This window comes from Heteronotia binoei, chromosome 8 (assembly GCF_032191835.1).
Source record: "Heteronotia binoei isolate CCM8104 ecotype False Entrance Well chromosome 8, APGP_CSIRO_Hbin_v1, whole genome shotgun sequence".
Lineage (NCBI taxonomy): Eukaryota > Metazoa > Chordata > Lepidosauria > Squamata > Gekkonidae > Heteronotia > Heteronotia binoei.
Genome location: NC_083230.1, coordinates 103,147,600 through 103,167,823, shown reverse-complemented (window position 1 = coordinate 103,167,823; position 20,224 = coordinate 103,147,600). Strand labels below are relative to the sequence as shown.

Sequence of the window (20,224 nt, the reverse complement as noted above, 5' to 3'; positions counted from 1 at the left end):
TCGGCCCAGGGATGTTCAGCTGGTTCTTTCCCGCTGACCTCAGTGCTCTCTGGGGTTCATAAGGGGAGAGACGGTCCCTCAGGTAGGCAGGCCCTCGACCATATAGGGCTTTAAAGGTAATAACCAGCACTTTGTATCGAACCCGGTATGCAACCGGCAGCCAGTGCAGCCCGCGCAGCCCTGGCTGTATGTGCTCCCACTTCGGGAGCCCTAACAACAGCCTAGCCGCCGCGTTCTGCACCAGCTGCATCTTATGGGTTCGGCACAAAGGCAGCCCCATGTAGAGGGCATTACAGTAATCCAGTCTTGAGGTGACCGTTGCATGGATCACTGTTGCTAGGTCCTGGCGCTCGAGGAAGGGGGCCAACTGCCTCACCCATCTAAGATGAAAGAACGCGGACTTGGCAGTGGCCGCTATCTGGGCCTCCATTGACAATGAAGGCTCCAGTAAAACCCCCAAGCTCTTTCAGTGACACACCGTCAAAAACTGGGAGAGGAATTTCTCTTCCCAGAGCGCCACGACCCAAGCAAGGGACCTCCATCTTCGTTGAATTCAGCTTCAACCCACTCAACCTGAGCCAACCTGCCACGGCTCGCAGCGCCAGGTCCAGATTTCTTGGAACACAGTCAGGCCAGCCGTCCATTAGTAGATAGAGCTGGGTGTCATCCGCATATTGATTGAATTACACATAGTTCCTTTCAAGTAAATACTTACCTCAGATACCCAACTGTACCTATTAGGGTTGCCAACTGCCTGGAGACAAAAGTGCTCCATTCTTTTAATAAAGGCTTAATGGGATGTTGTCAGGAGATGACTATGCCATGAACAGCTTCAGTTGCCCAGGTCCATACATGAAGCCTCTATTAAAGGGGCAGAACATTTTTCTCCAGGCCTGCTGACACCCCTAATTGTACTGAAAGATGGCAACCACAAACAACAAATGAGTCCTTTCTTTAGGGATGCTGAGATACAACCTCCCATAACAACAGTCCACCTAGATAGGAACAACTGATTCTCTTACAGCAGATGAAAACAACCATATCCCCTTGTACTTACTATAAGAAATAAATGGCATAATGTTTGCAGTCCATTGAAAAAATGCAGATTGTATGTTATATGTAAAATCTACATGCTACAGGTGTAGCAACTAAGGCTGCTTTCACACAGCAACTGTTTCCAAGTAAATTTTGCTATTCCTACACAGTAAAAATTCAGTTGCAAAGCACATTATTTAGTGTGTGTAGACACTAGCAAGGGAAAATTATTTAGTGTGTGTAGACACAAGCAAGGGAAAATACCAGCAAATTCTCGTTTGTTTGACCTTCCTTCTCAAAGGCAGACGGGCACTTTGCCAGACATCATCAACACCAAATCTACACAAGCTACACATTGCTAGTACACTCTGGCTGAGATTTTCAGAACTCTCTGAACATGTCAGTTTTTAGAATCCCAATAGAACCTCTCAAATCATTAAATGAACCTAAAAGTAATGACAGCTGAAAATAAAATAAATATGCTTCTAATACACTTTCATCTGTGAGTTCATATTTTAGCAATCTCAAAGGGGGGGGTTGGGGGAGAAACCATGAAGGATGGAAACTTAAGTTTAAACAAATGCAATTTGAGATTCTCAAGATTCTGAAAAAAGCCAAGACTCCTAACCCAGAGGAAGCTCCTCTCTGTGTGCCAGAAATGCAGGTACAAGACCCCATGTCATAAAGTAACATATGACCTAGGCATATCACACATTGCCTTATATGGGGATAGCCTTGATTCATAGCGTTGAAAGGCGACTTACAAGCCATCTAGTCCAATCCCTTGTAGGAAATTGAAAGCTAAGCCACTTCTGACAAATGGCTGTCCACCCTCTGCTGAAAGATGTCCAGTGACAGAAAGCCCAAATCAGTTTCGTGCCAATTTCCCATCCCTTTTTTAATCCTTATGACAACTCTGTAAAATAGGTTAGACTGAGAAAGAGTGACTAGCTCACCCTATAGGCATCCACAGGATTCAAACCTGGATCACGCAGATCACAGTCTGACATTCTAACCTCAGTACCACACTGGGCCTTTCAAGCCCATTAGATTTAGGGTGAAATCACATGAGAGATTTGGCCCCACCTAGCCACGCCTCCCATCTAAACGTAATGTGCTCAATCACATGAGCACATTTGCCTCCCAAGTCCTACCTCATCCCAAGATGAGCTGAGACCAGATTAAATAGCTACCGGGAACGTCCAGGTAACAAACCTCTAGGGCACATTTCCCAGCTGTCTGAATGGCTGGGCACGTGCTACACCTGCCCCACACCTGCCCAGTATGCGCATGAGCAGTCTGAAGATTTATCTTGCACATATGCGGCTGGCGCCTCTCCCGGCAGCAGGGGGCGGGGGCTGTGTGAATGCTGGGGAACAGATAAAAAAGAACCAGCTTTTTCAGAGCTGGGATAATGACACGCCTAATCTCCAGTCTGATCACACCCTTCGTCTTGCCTTCTGACTATGGAGAACAATTCTCTGCCTTCTCCAATGTGATGGCTCTTCAGATATTTGAAGAGGCTTTACAAGGGTCCCCTCAAAGTTTCTTTTTTCCAAGTTAAACATAAGCAGTTCCTTCAACCATTCTGATGGGACTTCCCTCCCAGATCCCAGACCATCTCTGAAAGAGAGAGAGAGCCGGTTTGGTGTAGTGGTTAAGTGTGCGGACTCTTATCTGGGAGAACCGGGTTTGATGACCCACTCCTCCACTTGCACCTGCTGGAATGGCCTTGGGTCAGCCATAACTCTTGTAGGAGTTGTCCTTGAAAGAGCAGCTGCTGTAAGAGCCCTCTCAGTCCCACCTACCTCACAGGGTGTCTGTTGGGTGGAGAGGAGATAAAGGAGATTGTGACCGCTCTGAGACTCTGAGATTCAGAGTATAGGGCGGGATATAAATCCAGTATTTTTATCTTCTATCTTTGTTTCCATCCTCTGAATCCACTCACACAATCTTTCCTCTTACAAAAAAGGTGGGTGGGAGAATGCACAGACATTGCCTTTGTGAGCACATGAACTGTTGCCCATGAGTCCTCTGGATCACACATGTATGTGTATTCATTCCTTCATTCCACGTAAAGATAATTTTTGGTTTTGTGAATGCTTAACTGGCTCCCACTGAAACACAAAAAAGTTCACATGGGTGGGGGGAGATGATATATATATTACCATTACGCATTCCACAACACTTTGGATGGTATCATCTGTTTCTTTACTATGATTAATAATGATAATAAGAGGCAAGACCCACCCTTCACATACTGTAGTTGAGACAGTCCAGACAATTGTAAGTTTCTAGGATTCATATGTCCCCCACTCTGTGCCTTTCTGCTATTTACACAGCAAAAAGTTGTTGGTAGAATATCTGTCCTTCCAGAGTTGTACCCAAATCAATTACCAGAAGAAAACTTCTGGTAAATTAGTTGAGCAGGAAAAACTTCTGGAAAAGAAATGCCTTCTTTTTGACCCAGGTTCATTAGCAATAGAATAATTAACAGGCATTCTCACATTCTGACATGTTACTGTTTTATGGTTTCCCACGCTAATTCAACCCAGATCAAAGGTTTTCTGAATTTGTTAATTTTAATATTCAGCGATTGGTTTTTAACTTTGTACCACTTGGCATTCCAAACCCCGCCAGCTATATGTGGCTCTGCTTACTGTACCTCATTCCTTGTCTGAAGAAGTGTGCATGAACATGAAAGCTTACGTTCTGAATAAAACTAAGTTGGTCTTAAAAGGTGCAAATGACTCCTATTTTGTTCCAAATCAATTAGGTTAGCAATCATGGTGCAAGCACTTGAGCAGCATTCAAATTTAAATAAATACAATTGGATTTGTTTAAGAAGCAACACGTGAGAATTCCATTTCTGGGAGATCTTGCAAGAACTATCTTCAAAGGGATGAAAGGATACCAGAAGCAAGACTGACCTTGGACAATGTCCAACCAATGCTAAGCACTTTTAAGCCCCAGGGACTTCAATGGGTGGGTTAGACACATATATATGGACATATGAAGCTGCCTTATACTGAATCAGACCCTTGGTCCATCAAAGCCCACTCAATGCACAGCAGCCAAGAAGGTCTGAGCGCCTGCTCCGGCTGCAATGCCACTGAGGATGTTCTCCGCAGCTGAGAACGAAACGTCTGGAAGGAAAACTTTCTCCAGTAGAACACGGCACTTGATCCCGAAAGATTCTACAAACCCTAAAGTCAGTATTGTCTACTCAGATTGGCAGTGGCTCTCCAGGGTCTCAAGCTGAGGTTTTTCACATCTATTTGCCTGGACCCTTTTTTGGAGATGCCAGGGATTGAACCTGGGACCTTCTGCTTCCCAAGCAGATGCTCTACCACTGAGCCACTGTCCCTTCCCAAATGCTTAAATATCTCCCATTGGAGTTAATGGGACCTGAATGCAGGATAAGTTCTACTAAGAACTGGGTTTTTTCAATTAATAATATTTTCTACAGATAGCATTTTGCAGATCGTAGCATTTTTGAGCATTATAAACCAAGAGTCTATGGCTGATTCCGCATCAGCCTTTGCTCCGGCCTCAGTGCTTTGTTTCCCCTGGGCCAGGTGTTGGTCCCGCATCCCTTGACCCGGAGCGGCAGTTTGACCCACCTCTAGGAGATCATCATTTTGCGAGAAGTTTATTTTTGATGCAGTTTCAGGGCTCAAAATTTATGTGCAGAACTCATGCCAATGCACTGTCAAACTTCTCGCATCAGTAGAACACACCCACATAACTCCACGCCCATGATTCCGCCTAGTTATTTCATCATACTTCCTTGATTTTACTCCCTTTGAAAATTATCCAATATTTTCCTGAAATAAAGTAATTTTTTTTAAAACAAATCACGTTTCGTGTTACAACGCGAAAAATATATAATGATGTAACATGATTTTCTTTTACTGAATACATCCCTTGCTTCCACCCACCCCCACTCTTTATGGTATTCCATGTGATTTTGATAATGTGTCATTGCATTGTGATTACTTTCTTCCCCCCTCCGATTAAAATCACTCCTGACTATTATAATTTTTTTTCCAAATAAGATTGTTACAACGTAACTAAATAAATAGTGATGTTATGCGAACTACTTTAAAGATGCGCGATTGCCACCTTTATTGATCCCCCCGTATGTCCTCAAACGGGAACGGGAATTTGATTATGTTTATAGGTTGGGTAAATTATCTCCTTCCAACCCTCTGTTGATGAGATGCGGAAATTAATTTTGATAGGTTGGGGAAACTTTCTCCCTTAACCCCTCAGCAAAAATCTTCCGCCTCCATCCCCCCCCCCCACCTTCATGCATCTGTTTGCAATTTGTTATAGCTTTTAATGGAAAACTGTGTGCTTAACATTCAGCGTGTGTGGATAAAAATGGTGAATCACCAACTCAGATTTCCCAGGGCTTAGATAACCTGCCAATGGCAGGGTGAAAGGAAAACACGTGACTTTGCCAGTATTATGCCTCTGGCATTGCGTTGTAACGCAAACAAAGATGATCGCGTTGTAACGCAAACACGCATGTGTGTTATAAAAAAAAAAGGGAAACATGTTTGAGTGAGGAGGGAAGGGGAAATTGCTCCAATTATGGGGGAAACTCCGGGAGCAGCTATAATGTAGAATCAGAACACACAGAACAGATTGGGAATTGAATCCGGGAGAAATCCTCTAGTGCAGAATTGGGAAATCACATCCACATGGAACAACCCCGGAGCAAAAGGGAGGCAAACGCCAAATGCGGAATCAGCCTATGTTTCATTTTCACATCTTCTTTTCTTTCTTACCATCATGTGTTTTGTTCTCTCTCTCTTACCTAAATAAAGAGAACAATGTGATGGATGGAAACAGAACTTTTAAAAATGCCTAAAGTGTTTAATACTGCCAATAACTAGAACATTTAAATGTTTCTGATACTAAATCCTTTTTAATTATTACAGGTTAGACTGGAAGATTCAGTCTGGAATAGATTAGGGAAAAAGGCAGGAGTGAGTTGAAACAGCATGTACATCCTTATATGAATCTACCCCTATAAGCAAATGTTGATTGAATACCTATAATGTTCCCTTTTTTAAAAAATTACTAGAGTCCTTTGTTTTTACAGGAAGACCCAGTTCTCTCCCATACCATCCGTACTTATTGCCAAACATTCTGATTCTAAATCTGTTCTTTTTTGGACAAGGAAAGAACCTAAACGTACCAGGTGTGGGCAGAAAGGGAAATGCATAAAGGACTGAATTGCCTTAGAAACATACTCTGCATTTCTGAAGATTTTACATTTCCTGCCCATGTCCATGTTGAACTCTGATCACATACTGTGCATCCCCAAATCTGACACTCCTATGCAGAGACTGCTTACAGATTCAGGCGTTGTGATGAACACTTACCCTGTGATGTCCCCCTACCCAGAAGACCTTTGTCATTAAATTCATTGGATGCATCTGTTCTTCAGACAAGCCTTCACATGTGAATTGGGGCCTGAACACTGGGTGAGATCAGATGGGTTTTTTGGCCTGCCATAGCCACCCCTCAACCCCAGATTTAATGTGCGCAATCACATGTGCACATCTGCCTCCCACAGCCTGCCTGTCCTTATCTGAAATAAATAGCCACCAGGAACTATCCAGCAGCAATCTCCTTGCTGCACCTCTGTGGTGCATTTTGACCATCTGAATGGTTGGGGTGCATCATGGATGTGCCATGGACACACAGGAGCTGTGTGAATGCTCCTCTGGTGTGTGCATGACCTGTGCCTGTCTCAGTAGTCAGCTGTCAGCCATCTGATTGCTGTGGCACGTCTCAAACTGCACCAGCTTTTTCAAAGCTGGGAGACTGCTGCAGAAACTTCCTAGTTGAGAGACAGTTTGGTGTTTGGTGTAGTGGTTAAGTGCACTTATTCTTATCTGGGACAACCAGGTTTGATTCCCCACTCCTCCACTTGCACCTGCAGGAATGGCCTTGGGTCAGCCATAGGTTTTGTAGGAGTTGTCCTTGAAAGGGCAGTTGCTGCAAGAGCTCTCTCAGCCTCACCTACCTCACAGGGTGTCTGTTGTGGGGGGTTGGCGGAGGTAAAGGAGATTGTGACTGCTCTGAGACTCTGAGGTTCAGAGTATAGGGCAGGATATGAATCTAATTTCTTCTTCTTCTTCTAATCCATGGGGTGACCACCTATGCAGTGGCTTCACAAGGACATCTAAGTACAATCATGCAAGATTACAAATGAAAGTGAATGGTGGCAGCACAGTTTGCTCTGAAGGAAAACTGGTTAAGAAATTCCAATCGCCCTACACCATCTGAAATTCTATATCATCTTTATCATTTATTTGGAAGAAAGCTTTAGTTTCATTTTCTAGAGATGTCACTAATTCTTTATTTTGTAGTAAATCTTCATTTAATCTCCATCTTCTCGCTTTTTTAGACAATTTTGTAATCCATAATACTGGGTTATGATCTGCACCTATCTTCGGTAAGATCTCTATTTTCTTAGTTATAAGGCCTAAATCCTTTGTACCCCATAACATGTCAATTCTGGAAAAAGTATTATGTCTTGCTGAAAAAAATGTATAATCTCGTACAGGATTAAATTTTCTCCATATGTCTTCCAAGTTTTCTTGTTTAACCAGTTCAAAGAAGGATTTTGGCAATTTTCCTTCTTTATTGTTATTTTTCCCCCCAGATCTGTCCAATGTATTCTGAATTGTTCCATTGTTCCAAAGCCGTAATGAGAGGAATATTGATTACATTAAACAATAAGGACAAAAGGGCAAAAGAAAAACAGATGTTGGACATTCAAAATGAAACAAAGAAAAAAGAAGGGGAACTGAGGAAAAGGCCAGGGAAAAAGAAAATTATAAGGGAGATTACAATACTACAAGCACAAATGAGACATTTGTTAAATAAGGAATTGGAATGGAATTTGAAAAAATTACAACAGAAGTCCTTTGAGGGAGCGAATAAACCTGGAAAGTATTTGGCCTGGCAACTGAAGAAAAAGAGAGGAAGTAAAATTATTAATAAAATTGTGGTTGATGGAAGAGAGATGGTAGATCAAGAAGGAATAAAGAGAGAATTTTTCAAGTACTATGCTAAATTATTTAAAGGTGTTAAAGTAAAGAAGGAAAGGATGGAAGCGTATTTGCAAAAGATTAAAATAGCACCCTTAACTGAATATATGAAAAACATTTTGAATGATCCAATTGAAAAAATAGAAATTGAAGCAGCGATTAATGCAATGAAAACTGGAAAAGCACCTGGGCCAGATGGATATACGGCAAAATTTTTTAAAATTTTTAAAGAAGAATTAGTACCGAAACTTCAAAAATTGATGACTATGATAAGAATAAAAGGGAAAATACCAAATACATGGAAGGAAGCTGTAATTTCTTTGATTCCTAAGGAAGATAGAGATGTCACGAATGTAAAGAACTATAGACCAATTTCATTATTAAATAATGACTATAAGATATATACAAGCATTTTGGCAGAACGACTTAAACAATATTTGATAAATTTCATAAAGGAAGGCCAAGCGAGATTTCTCCCTAAAAGGCAAATAAGAGACAATATTAGAACTGTTGTAAATATTGTAGAATATTATGAAAGACATTCAGAGAAGGAAGTTGCATTATTCTTTGCAGATGCAGAGAAAGCTTTTGACAATTTGAACTGGAACTTTATGTTTGCAGTAATGGAGAAAATAGAGTTAAGGGAAAGCTTTATAAGAATGATAAAGGCAATATATACTGAACAACGTGCAAGGTTATGTATAAATGCAGATCTTACAGATGAAATGATAATCAGCAAAGGTACAAGAGAAGGTTGTCCACTTTCACCTTTGTTGTTTATAATGACTCTTGAAATTTTATTGATTCAGATACAAGATGACAAAGAAATAGAAGGGTTGAGAGTTAAAGGATTTATTTACAAATATAGAGCATTTGCAGATGATATAATGTTTATAAATGAAAATCCTACACAAGTAACACCTTTGTTGTTAGCTAAAATACAAGAATATGGAGAACAGGCAGGATTTTATGTTAATAAAGAAAAATAAAAAAATTTATGTAAAAATATGCAAGTAAATAAACAAAAGGAGTTGCAGAGACTAACAGGATGTGAAGTTACCTTTAAAGTAAAATATTTGGGTGTGGAAACAACAATGAAGAATATTGACCTGTTCAAAAATAACTATGAAAAGCTATGGCGTAAAATGGATGAAGATATGATAAAATGGAATAAGTTTAACTTGTCATTGCTTGGAAGAATAGCTGCAATTAAGATAAATATTTTGTCGAGAATAATGTATTTGTTTCAAACTATTCCGATTGTGAAAGAAAGTAAACAATTTAATAAATGGCAAAGGAAGATTTCGGAATTTGTATGGGCTGGGAAGAAACCAAGGATTAAAATGAAAGTTTTAATAGATGCTAAAGAAAGAGGAGGATTCCAATTACCAGATTTAAGGTTATAGCATGAAGCAGTTTGTTTAGTGTGGATAAAAGATTGGGTGACGCTGCTGAATAAAAAACTTTTAGTGTTGGAAGGTCATGGAAATAAATTCGGCTGGCACGCTTATATGTATTATGGGAAGAAAAAGATGGATAGTTTTTTCTCTCACTATTATATAAGAAATAATTTGTTGAATACCTGGATGAAATATAAGAAATATGGTGGTGAAAGAAAACCATTATGGATAGTGCCAGCAGAAGTGATAAAAATAACAGCTGAGACAGGTGAGGAAAAATGGCTGTCATACAATCAACTATTAAAAATACAAAGTGGCAAAATAGAATTGAAAAATGCTGTGGAGTTGAATAACAAATACGATTGGTTTCCAATGCAACAAATAAAGAGTTTGGTGGAAAATGATATTAAAACTGAAGGAATAAGACGAGAGCAAACAGAAATGGAAAAAGTTCTGCTTGGAGATAATGAAAAATTAATTTAAAAAAACTTATAAGTTACTTTTAAAATGGTTTACAGAAGATGAAGTAGTGAAATCTCAAATGATTAAATGGGCAATAAATGTAAATAAAGAAATACAGATGGATACATGGGAATATTTATGGAAGAACCGTATGAAACTTTCAACGTCAGAGTATTAAAGAGAACTGTTTTAAAATGATGTATAGATGGTATATGACTCCTAAAAAATTGGCAAAGATGAATAATAAGATGCCAGACAGATGTTAGAAATGCAAAAAACATGAAGGTTCTTTCTACCATATGTGGTGGACTTGTGAAAGAGTGAAAAAATATTGGCAGATGATCCAACAAGAAATTTCTAGGATCTTGGGATATGAATTCAAGAAAGCTGCAGAGACTTTTCTGTTGGGATTACAAATGGAAAATTTCCAAAAGAAGATAGAACTATAATTTGGTACTTGCTTTCAGCTGCTAGGACACTATATGCGCAGTTATGGAAGCAAGAAAAAATACTAGAAAAATGGGATTGGATTGTAAAAGTTATGACATGGAGTGAGATGGACAAATTAACAAGAACTTTAAGAGACTATGATTTAGAAGATTTTAAAAGGGAGTGGAAAAAATTTAGAAGTTATGTAGAAGACGAGTGGAAAGTAAAAGGACTTTGGACAATTTTTGATAATGATTAAACTTTAGAAGAAAGAAGAATATTAATTTTAGTTCTTAGTAATTAACGGTACCTTTTAATGTTAGTATTTTAAGTAAATAACACTGGCGGGGGTCAAGTAATGGGGGGAGGGGTGATTAGAAAGAAGCATATGGGATAGATGAAAAGAAGTTATTAACGGAAATTGTTACCATATGTTATCAATAAAATTGTTTAAAAAAAAAAAAAGAAATTCCAATCGTCAAAAGGATCAGCAAGCTTCTTCACCATCCATTCCAGTTGAATCATTCAATAAAACCCTACCCAACAGACAGTGAGTTCCTCGCTCACATTAGCAGTAGCCAAAAGCATTGCCATGAGAAGGACAGGACTTATGTGCTAAATTCTACTAAATTATGCAGGCAGGGTGGAGGGTGCAGCGTCTAGACTTGCTCATAGTCAGAAGGTCTGAGAAGATGAGTAGCCGTTGTGTCGGGCTGGCAGCACTCTGACTATAGTGTCTGCCTCTTGCTTGGATTACTCTGATGTTACTAAGCCCTCTCTTGCCCAAGTTGTCTCAAGAAGGCCAAAAGAAATGGTCTTAGTGAGAAGAAGCAGAGGCTGACTCATCCTGTCTTCCTAGGACCTGGCAGCCACAGCCTTGTAGGGCGTTTAGCAGGAGGTTTCTCCCTTCTCTGGATACGCCTATACTCAGCCTTTATGTAGAAGGGCATAAACCACTAATCTCTAGGGATGCAGAATGGTATGGTATAGCCCAGGAGTGGCCAAACTTTGGCTCGGGAGCCACATGTGGCTCTTTCACACATATTGTGTGGCTCTCAAAGCCCCCACCACATTGTCAGCTGGCTTGGATGTCAGCTGGCATTTCTCTCTTTAAATCACTTCTCTAAGCTAAGCCAGCCAGCGGATTTGAGAATGCATTTAAAGTTGAAGTTGCTTTCTTTCTACTTCTTCCTCCCCATCTCCTTCCTTCCTTCTTCCAACATCTGACTTATATGTCTTGTGGCTCTCAAACATCTGATGTTTCTTCTGTGTGGCTCTTATGTTAAGCAGGTTTGGCCACCCCTGACTTAGTCTGAGCTCATCAGATCTCAGAAGCTAAGCAGAGTTGATGCTTGGATGGGGAGACCACCAAAGAAGGCTCTGCAGAGGAAGGCAATGGCAAACCACCTCTGCCTGCCACTTCACTTGGAATTCCCTTCCTAGGATTGCCAAAAGTTGGTTGAGACTTGAAAGCACTTCCATACATATGTAACCCACCCATCTATCCTTTGCCCAAGGCAACAGATTGCTAAAATTCCCCTGAGGATTCAACTAGACATCACACTAGAAGGTCTACTACAATCATGTAGGATGGTAAATGGAAGTCCAGTTAGGGTTGCCACGTCCCTATGAGCCACCGGCAGGGGTTGGGGGATAGGGTTGCCAGATCAAGGCTGGGAAACTCCTGTGGATTTGGGGGTGGAGCCTGGGGAGGACAGGGAACTCATTGGGGTACAAGGCCACAGAGTCCACCCTCCAAAGCATTCATTTTCTCCAGGGGAGCTGATCTCTGTAGTCTGAGATGAGCTGTAGTCAAGTCAAGTCAAATTTAATGCAGCCAGAGACCCATACAAAAAAGAAGAAGAAATAAGTAACAAGTGGCATTAGAATAACCAATGTATACAATTCAGCTTGGGTACAGTATAAAATATTATACATACAAATTTCAGTTTCCATTTCTAGTTATAAAGCAAGGTAATTCCAAGGGATCACCTTCCTAAGTCCAGTTTAGGATGGAAAAGCAAAGCAGTTTAGAAACCTTCCCCCAACCTCGACTTATCTCCCTTCCAGCATCTCTGGGCACTTTTCCAATCAGGGTTCTATTACCAGAAATGATCACAAAAATGGCACTTGGGGAAAAGAGTCTTCAGGGAGGTAAACCATGAGAGGGGGAAGGGTTCAGCCCCTCACATACCCACCCCCTTTTACTCCCTGTCTCTCACATACACACCTCTTTCTACATGATTGTGGTAATTTAAATAGTTTAATTCTGAGTCCTAGCTTCCCTTCTCCCTGCCAGTTTCAGGAAGGGGTAAATCTAGCTCTCAGCCAAGTGACCACTAGACAATTATTTCACAATACCAAATGTGAGATGTAGTGCTCAATCTTGGGATCAGCATCCCAAGTTCAAACCTTTGAATTTGCACATAAGAGCAGAGACTCTGCAGAAAGGAATGTCATGTAAAGTTCTGCGTAATGGGGGAGCCCTGGTTTCTTCAGTTCTCTGTCTACTCTGAGCCCTCTTTGCTGGGGAGAGTGGGATATAAATTGAATAAATAATAAATAACAATGCTCATTAAGTCTTTGGCATGCACACCACACGAGAGCCATCATATCAGACCAGCGCTCATAGCTGAGCTGTTTCTGTTACTGACAATCCATTCGCATCTCTTTCTTTCAAATCTAGATCAATTTGACTGAAGCAGAATGTGGCAAACTTTTTCCCTGGGAATTTAAAATCTTTGGGCGGAATTGGCAATGGGGAGACAGATGGTTTCTGATTCCTTTACTTCACCAGCCGCTCCCTTATGCTGTTTTGACCTGACTTCCCCAGGGCCCTCATATTGACTCCATGCGTTGGATCCAAACAAAGGATGGGATGGGCTATGCATAAGCTACAGGGAGTGTGTGGATCTGTTTGGTTTTTAGCATTACGCAGCTCTGGCAGGAAAGAGACCTCCCGTAGCGGCTGACTCATGCTGAAATGCTTTTCATTCATGTTGCAGTTTTATAGTGGCTCTTCCCAGACAGCTTGAACCTCAGCAGTCTGGGGAGGCAAGAAAGGGAATACGTCCTACAGAAAGTGCTACAAAGAAGGAAGTTGTTCAGGTATTTAAGAGAGTTCCTGATATGCCTGCTAGCCATGATAGCTAAATGAAGCCTCCAGGTTCAGGGGCACTATATCTAGTATTGGTATTGTTGACAATGTATTTGGAACTAAACTTATAGTTGAAGAAATCAGTGGTTTTAATTACCTAAAGCACATTGTTGATGCTCATGATGTACAAAATGATGCTGAAAATGTTACTGATGTATTTGATGTTAATGGGCCAATGTGCATTTTTTATTTTATTTTAATTTTATTAAATTTATATCCCGCCCTCCCCTCAAATGGGCTCAGGGCAGCTAACAGACCATTATGGCCATAGAGCATAAAATCATAAGAACAGTCAATAACAGTTTCTATACACTAAAATACAGCATATAAAATTTAAATACCTTGCAATCAGTGTGTAAGCATAAACCATGTCTTTAAAAATAGCATATAACTTTGAGTCAGCTCCCCATAATGTCCAAAGTGCGCAAAAATTGTTGAAGGAATGTAATATTGATGTTGTTGATTGTGATCAAATGAAAGCTGGTTTGACATATGCCTTAGAGCAAAAGGCACTGCTCCAAGCTATGCAGGCAAGTCTACTGCCCACAATCAGCAACAATTGGAATACTAGACTCTCCCTACCTGCCAGCTTCAAGATATATAAGGTCTCCTCCTACATGTCTTAAAATATTTAAGCATGAACAATCTAGTCCTAGTGGAACATACATAACTAAGATGGTGCTCTAAAAGAGCAACATTTGGGATAGAGATTGCCTATACTTTATTTCCTGCAATACTTCTAAAGAATGTCTGTTCCTTAGTACAGGGGTCCCCAACCACTGGGCCACAGACTGGTACCAGTACATGGCCTGCTAGCAACCGGCCCATGGAGCAAGGCAGAGCTGCTGCACCACCCCCACCCACCCGGGACCCGGCAGCACAGCCTCGGGCGGGGGTCTTTAAATGGGATGTGGAGGCAGACTGGTCTTCTGCCACCTGGCTACCTAATGGGAAGGCAGCAGAAACAGCCCCAGTCTCCCCACCCCATGGGTGGCAGGGACTGGGCATGGGGACAACCTGGGGCAGCAAAAACCCCAGCGCTGCTCCCCCACACCGGTCCATGGAAAAATTGTCTTCCATGAAACTGGCCCCTAGTGCCAAAAAGGTTGAGAGCCACTGCCCTAGCACATCCATCCCCCAAAATACACAGAGTTTTGTGCCACCTGTGCCCTTCACAGACACACATATGCCTCCACTCCACTGGGGCAAAAAATCCCCGGTCAGTCGGCTATGTGGATTAGCAGTACTGGCTGTGCATGTATGGCCATGTAGATTTCATTGAAGACATGCCCTGATTTAGCCAGTCATTCATGGCGGAAAAAAAATATGTATTTAATCAATTTGTCTCCTGTCTGGCATGAAAGCCTCTGCTTTAGCTGAAGCAACAAATCACATGAACACATGAAGCTGACCTATACTGAACCAGGCCCTTGGATCACCCAAGTCAGTACTACCTACTCAGACTGGCAGTGGCTCTCCCGGATTTCAGGGACAGGTCTTTCACAACACCTACTGCCTGATCCTTAACTGGAGATTACACAGACTGAAATAGGGATGTTCTGTATGCCAAGAGGAAGCTCCACTAAGCCACAGCCCAAAAATGCAGGGCTTTTTTTGAGCAGGAATGCACAGGAACACAGTTCCAGATGTCTTGGTGTCAGGGGATGTGGCCTAATAGGCAAATGATTTCCTGATGGACTTTTTCTACAAAAAAGCCCTGTGTGAAACAATGGTGACATCAGGGGTGTGGCCTAATATGCAAATGAGTTCCTGCTGGGCTTTTTCCTAGGAAAAACCCCCTGCAAAAATGCAGAAACAAAGAAAAATATGACACACATCTCTACAGAGTAACACCAGAACTGTGGCCTTCGACAACATATTGTGGTATAGTAATCACACAGGCTGGTTTATTTCAATTTAAATTTCACTCCTAACCATGTCCAATGAAAAGCCAATTCCATGGATTTCAATAAGATTTATTCAGTGGCATAATACTTTCTACACATGTGGCAGGTTCTGAACTCCATGCCCCCTGATGAGGAATTACACTTAGACAGACTTCTTTTTTGAAGGACTGACAAAAAATGGGGAGTCTTTTGTCTCTGGAAGTTCTCCTTTCACACCAGCTAGAAGAGAGCTGGCACTGCTGTGATTAGGCTGCAGACACAGGGCCACTGGGAAATTGGAAAGGAACGTCTTTGCCTGGTCTGCAGTCGTCACTAATAGAGAACTCCTAAGCAAGTCCGTTTAGAAGTAATTTCCATTTTAGTCAATAGGGCTTAGTCACCCAGGAAAGTGTTCTAAGTCTGAGCAAGCTGACTCTATTATTTTTTTCCCCATTCAGCACTTTATAAAAAGATCCAGCCCTCACCTGGATGGCCTAAGTTAGTCCAATCTTTGGCAACTAGAAAAGAACAAGAGTCCAGTAGAACCTTAAAAATTAACAAAATCTGTGGCAGTATGAGCTTTCGTGAGTCATTGCTCACTTCTTCAAGGGTCAGCCCTGGTTAGTCTTTGGATCACAGACCACCTAGGAAAGCCAGGGCTGCAATGGCAGCCCACCTCTTTTCACACCTTGCCTTGAAAACCTTATGGGGTTGCCATAAATTGGCTGATGCTTGATAGCATTTTCCACGACCATCTAATGTGTGCAGTTATAACTTTCTGTGTGCTCCTGTCCAGTGTTCCCTCTTAGCTGAGTTAGTGTGAGCTAGCTGAGATTTTTTAGCCTTCGACTCGCACATTTTTGTCTTAGCTCAGAAAAAATGGCCCCAGTGCACACTCATTGATGCAGCAGCTCACTACTTCAATGCCAGTAGCTCACTAAGTGGGTGGAATTTTTGCTCACAAGATTCCACAGCTTAGAGGGAATATTGCTGGGTCCTGACCAGTTCATGCTTACAGCAGGCACCCCCCCCCATCAGCCCTCTCCAATGACACTCATGGATTTCCTTCCAAACAAATGTGTTCAGGATCACAGCCCTAGTTTTTGGTTCTCCAGTAGGATTAAATGTGTTTTTACAGATGCCACTAAGAGCATCTTTTAATTTGCAGGGGGTCACTTCCAAAGTTCCAACAGTTGTTATGTTGGCAAGAGAGAAAATGGAAATTTTTAAACTTAATGTATATTCCTAAATGCACATTCCGGAAGTAGCTTTTGTTGTGGTGTTGGGAAGTGCCACCAAGTCGCAGCCAACGTATGGCAATACCGTAGGGTTTTCAAGCCAAGAGATGCTCAGAGGTAGTTTGTCATCGTCTGCCTTTATGTAGGAGCCCTGGACTCTCTTAGTGGTCTCCCATCCAAGTACAACCCTGCTTAGCTTAGCTTCCAAGATCTGATGAGATCGGGCAAGCTTGAGCCATGGGCTTTGTTGTGCTGCTTTTCTCCCCAGTGGAGACCCAAAGCAACTTTAAAGAACCCAAACAAGTTAAGCAATTTAAATAAACAAAATGCAATGTAAGCAAACACGAAATACCCTGGGGTCTGGTATCCACTGGGACAGCCTGTGAAGGTCACAGACAAGGGATCTTTGGGTCTTATCCTTTGGCTTATGCCACAAGGCCACACCCAGGCTCTAAATACCTGCAATGGGAGGGAAACAAAAGCTTAACCTGGATTAGTTCAAAGGGACTTTTAGGCAGATATGCTTTGAGTTTGTAAACCACACTGGAAGAAAGATAACAACTGTCTAAACCTTGTTTTCAACAAAACTTTACCCTGATAAAATTCCATCTAGAGAATTTTTAAAAACCACAGAGCTCAAAACTCCTTGGATAAACAAATGCGATTACATGTGAGGAACTGGTCGTATTCATTTTTCCCATGGAAACTGAGATTAAAGCGAAAACAAAATGTACCTGCAATCGCAAGAACACTTCCTGGGGAGTAAGGCAAGTTGAGGTTTACTTCCAAGTAGACCTGTTTGCTCCCTATGATGGGTAATGGAGCAGCTCAATTTCCAGACCACCCTAAAAATTCTATAAAATACTATAAAGACAACCCATTTTAAGAATATCAACAGAAGTTAAATTGCATACCTGAGGCTATTCATTTATAGCTAGCGACATTTTGATTATTTAAACTGGTGCATTGTTGTGCTGTTTTACTGTTTTAACTGCATTTATTTCTATGAATGTAATCCACTTTCACTGTGGATCTAAGAGGAAAAGTGAAATACAGATGAATAGTATTACTAATAATGGCAAAAAACCCAATCTAGGATAATTTCCCTAAAATGTCCCCTAAAACAAAACATTATCATTTTATTATTTCTTTGTATTCCTTTACTGCACCCAGCAAATACAAGAAAAGGTCTTAGGATGACAAAGTTTATCTAGCCCTGAAAGGCTTTCAGCCTTTTTTCAAAACACCTCTTAACTCTCCAAATAGAGAAAACGATTCCTAAGGAAATCTATCACTGCACTGGAAAGGCCTTTTGCAATCCCTGTTGGGGGGGGGGGAGAGGAGAGGGAGAGAAAAGGGGAGGAGCTGGGGAAAGGACTGGAGTTTTAACACCTTGTGTTTATGATCCTGACCAGTCGGGCACATCAAACCTGAGCCCGGATTTCTCCATTCCTTGCCCCTGTAGGGTTCCATTTCAAAAGGATTTCGGGGACAATGTCTCCAGCTCACACCTCGATTCAAGGACTGCAATGACCTGTCAATGAGCCTCTTTACTGGCTCAGCAGATGGCACCCCAGGGAAGCCTCGTATTCTCATGCTGGGCAGGACTAGGCTCCCTGCTGCTGCGGAGGCGCTACGTGCTGGAGAAGGCAAAGCGATTCTCCAGACTCCCCCTCTTTCCTTGCCAAGGGAAGCAACGCAGACTGTATCATATTTTGGAGGGGATGCACGAGCAGAGAGGGAGGGCACCAGTGCAAAAAGGTGGCACTTAAATAGCTGGGCTCTCTATTGAGCATGAAGTATGTATTTCTTGGCCAGCTTGTCAAACTTGGTAACAAAAGAAGAACTAAAGAAAACAAGTTCAGAAAAGGGTTGGTTGCAGGTTTCCCCCGTGGGTATCATTTCCACTGGCACTCTTGATCTCCTGCCCCCTAAAATGTGCCAGACCAACACATTTTGCCACCATGACAATGGGATGCCTGCCTTCTTCTCTGAGCCATTCCTCCTCTCATCACACACACTCACATATACCCCTCCTCTGTAAAGACTGGGAGTGGAGGTGGGAAAAGAGATTCCAGACTTTTAAAGCTGAGCTCACTGTTGCAAGCAAATAGATGTTCCAAAACTCAACCAGCATTTTTGTAAACAGAAAAACCGTTCCTGGGATGTCTGTAAGTGCACCTGTGTGTGTGGTTTTTATTTTTGGCAGCATAACAGCAGTGGGTGTGTGCTAACTCTTTCCCCCAGAGGCCATTTCTCCACTACAGCCCTGCTCAGCCATTTTCTGATTCCCCCTCCCCACATCTGCTTGCCTGTGAAACAGATTCAGGCAATTGATTAGGAGAGCAGAACGCATACGGGCAAAGGTAGTCCAGCATCCTTTTGCACACAATAGTAAACCAGTTGCCTTAAGAACAGGGGTGGCCAAACTTGCTTAAGAGCCACATAGAATAAACATCAGATGTTTGAGAGCCACAAGAGGAAGGAAGGAGGCAAATATATATGAGGGAGAAAGAGGTGGAAAGGAGGCAAATATATATGAGGGAGAAAGAGGTGGAAAGAAAGCAAGAGTTATTTAAAGAGATAATTGCTGTCTCCAAGCCAGTCAACAGGGCGGTGGGGGCTTAAAAAGCCACACAATATGTGTGAAAGAGCCACATGTGGCTCCCAAGCTGCAGTTTGGGCACCCCTGCTCTAGAAGATCTAAAAGCCAAGGTTTCCACTATTGTTGCCTCCAGCAGCTGGTATTCAGAAGTATTCTGCCTCTAAAACGTGGAAGTTCCAATAAGCCATCATGGCTAATAGCCACTGACCCTCTATGACTGAAATCCTTTATTAAAGCCATGTTTCCAGTCATCACTACAATTTGTAGCAGTGAGTTTTTGCAGCTAATTATACACTGTGTGAAAATGCCTAGAATCCATAACAAATAACAAAGAGTGCATTTAAGTATATGTAAAGTGCATCCTCCCCCACTCCACATACAAACTAAAATGAAGGACTAGGAATTCCACTGTAGTCTTGAACACTGGCAGATCTCATTTCAAATATTAATTATAGCCCTCTTTAGGGGTTATAAGGATAAATACAGGGAGAACACACTATACGCAATCCTCCTGATTTGTGCAATTGCCATTTTGTTTGTAAAGGGCAACACAGCTTTAGTACCGAGGGTGAAAATAAGCACTTTGCCCCCTTCAGACAAAACTGCAATTGCATGTTTTGGTACCATCATGGGTAGTGCATTCTTTCTGTATGTGTGGTCAAACATAATGCCTGTTATGGCTAATAAGCATTGGAAAATGCAAAACAGGTAAGAAACCAAACAGTGCATCGCTGCTTTATCGGTGGGCTTTATCCCACAATATGGCTTCCTTAATGGTTGTCACTTCTGGGTAGGAAAGCTGTGTCTATACTGTAAAATGCACATATCTATTTTGCCGTATAGTTATGCAGATGGAAGCTCCAACTGGTAGCTGTTCCATGAGGGTACAAGACATGAAATCAATGTGTATTTGACACATGCTTTAGCATATGTGATTTT

The 20,224-nt window shown here is 41.8% G+C and overlaps 1 protein-coding gene across 1 annotated transcript in view; it reads right to left on the bottom strand.

Moving 5' to 3' along the window:
* WNT5B (Wnt family member 5B) overlaps positions 1-20,224 on the bottom strand; it is a 167,213-nt gene that overhangs the window by 16,139 nt on the left and 130,850 nt on the right. The gene's annotated exons all lie outside the window — the stretch shown is intronic.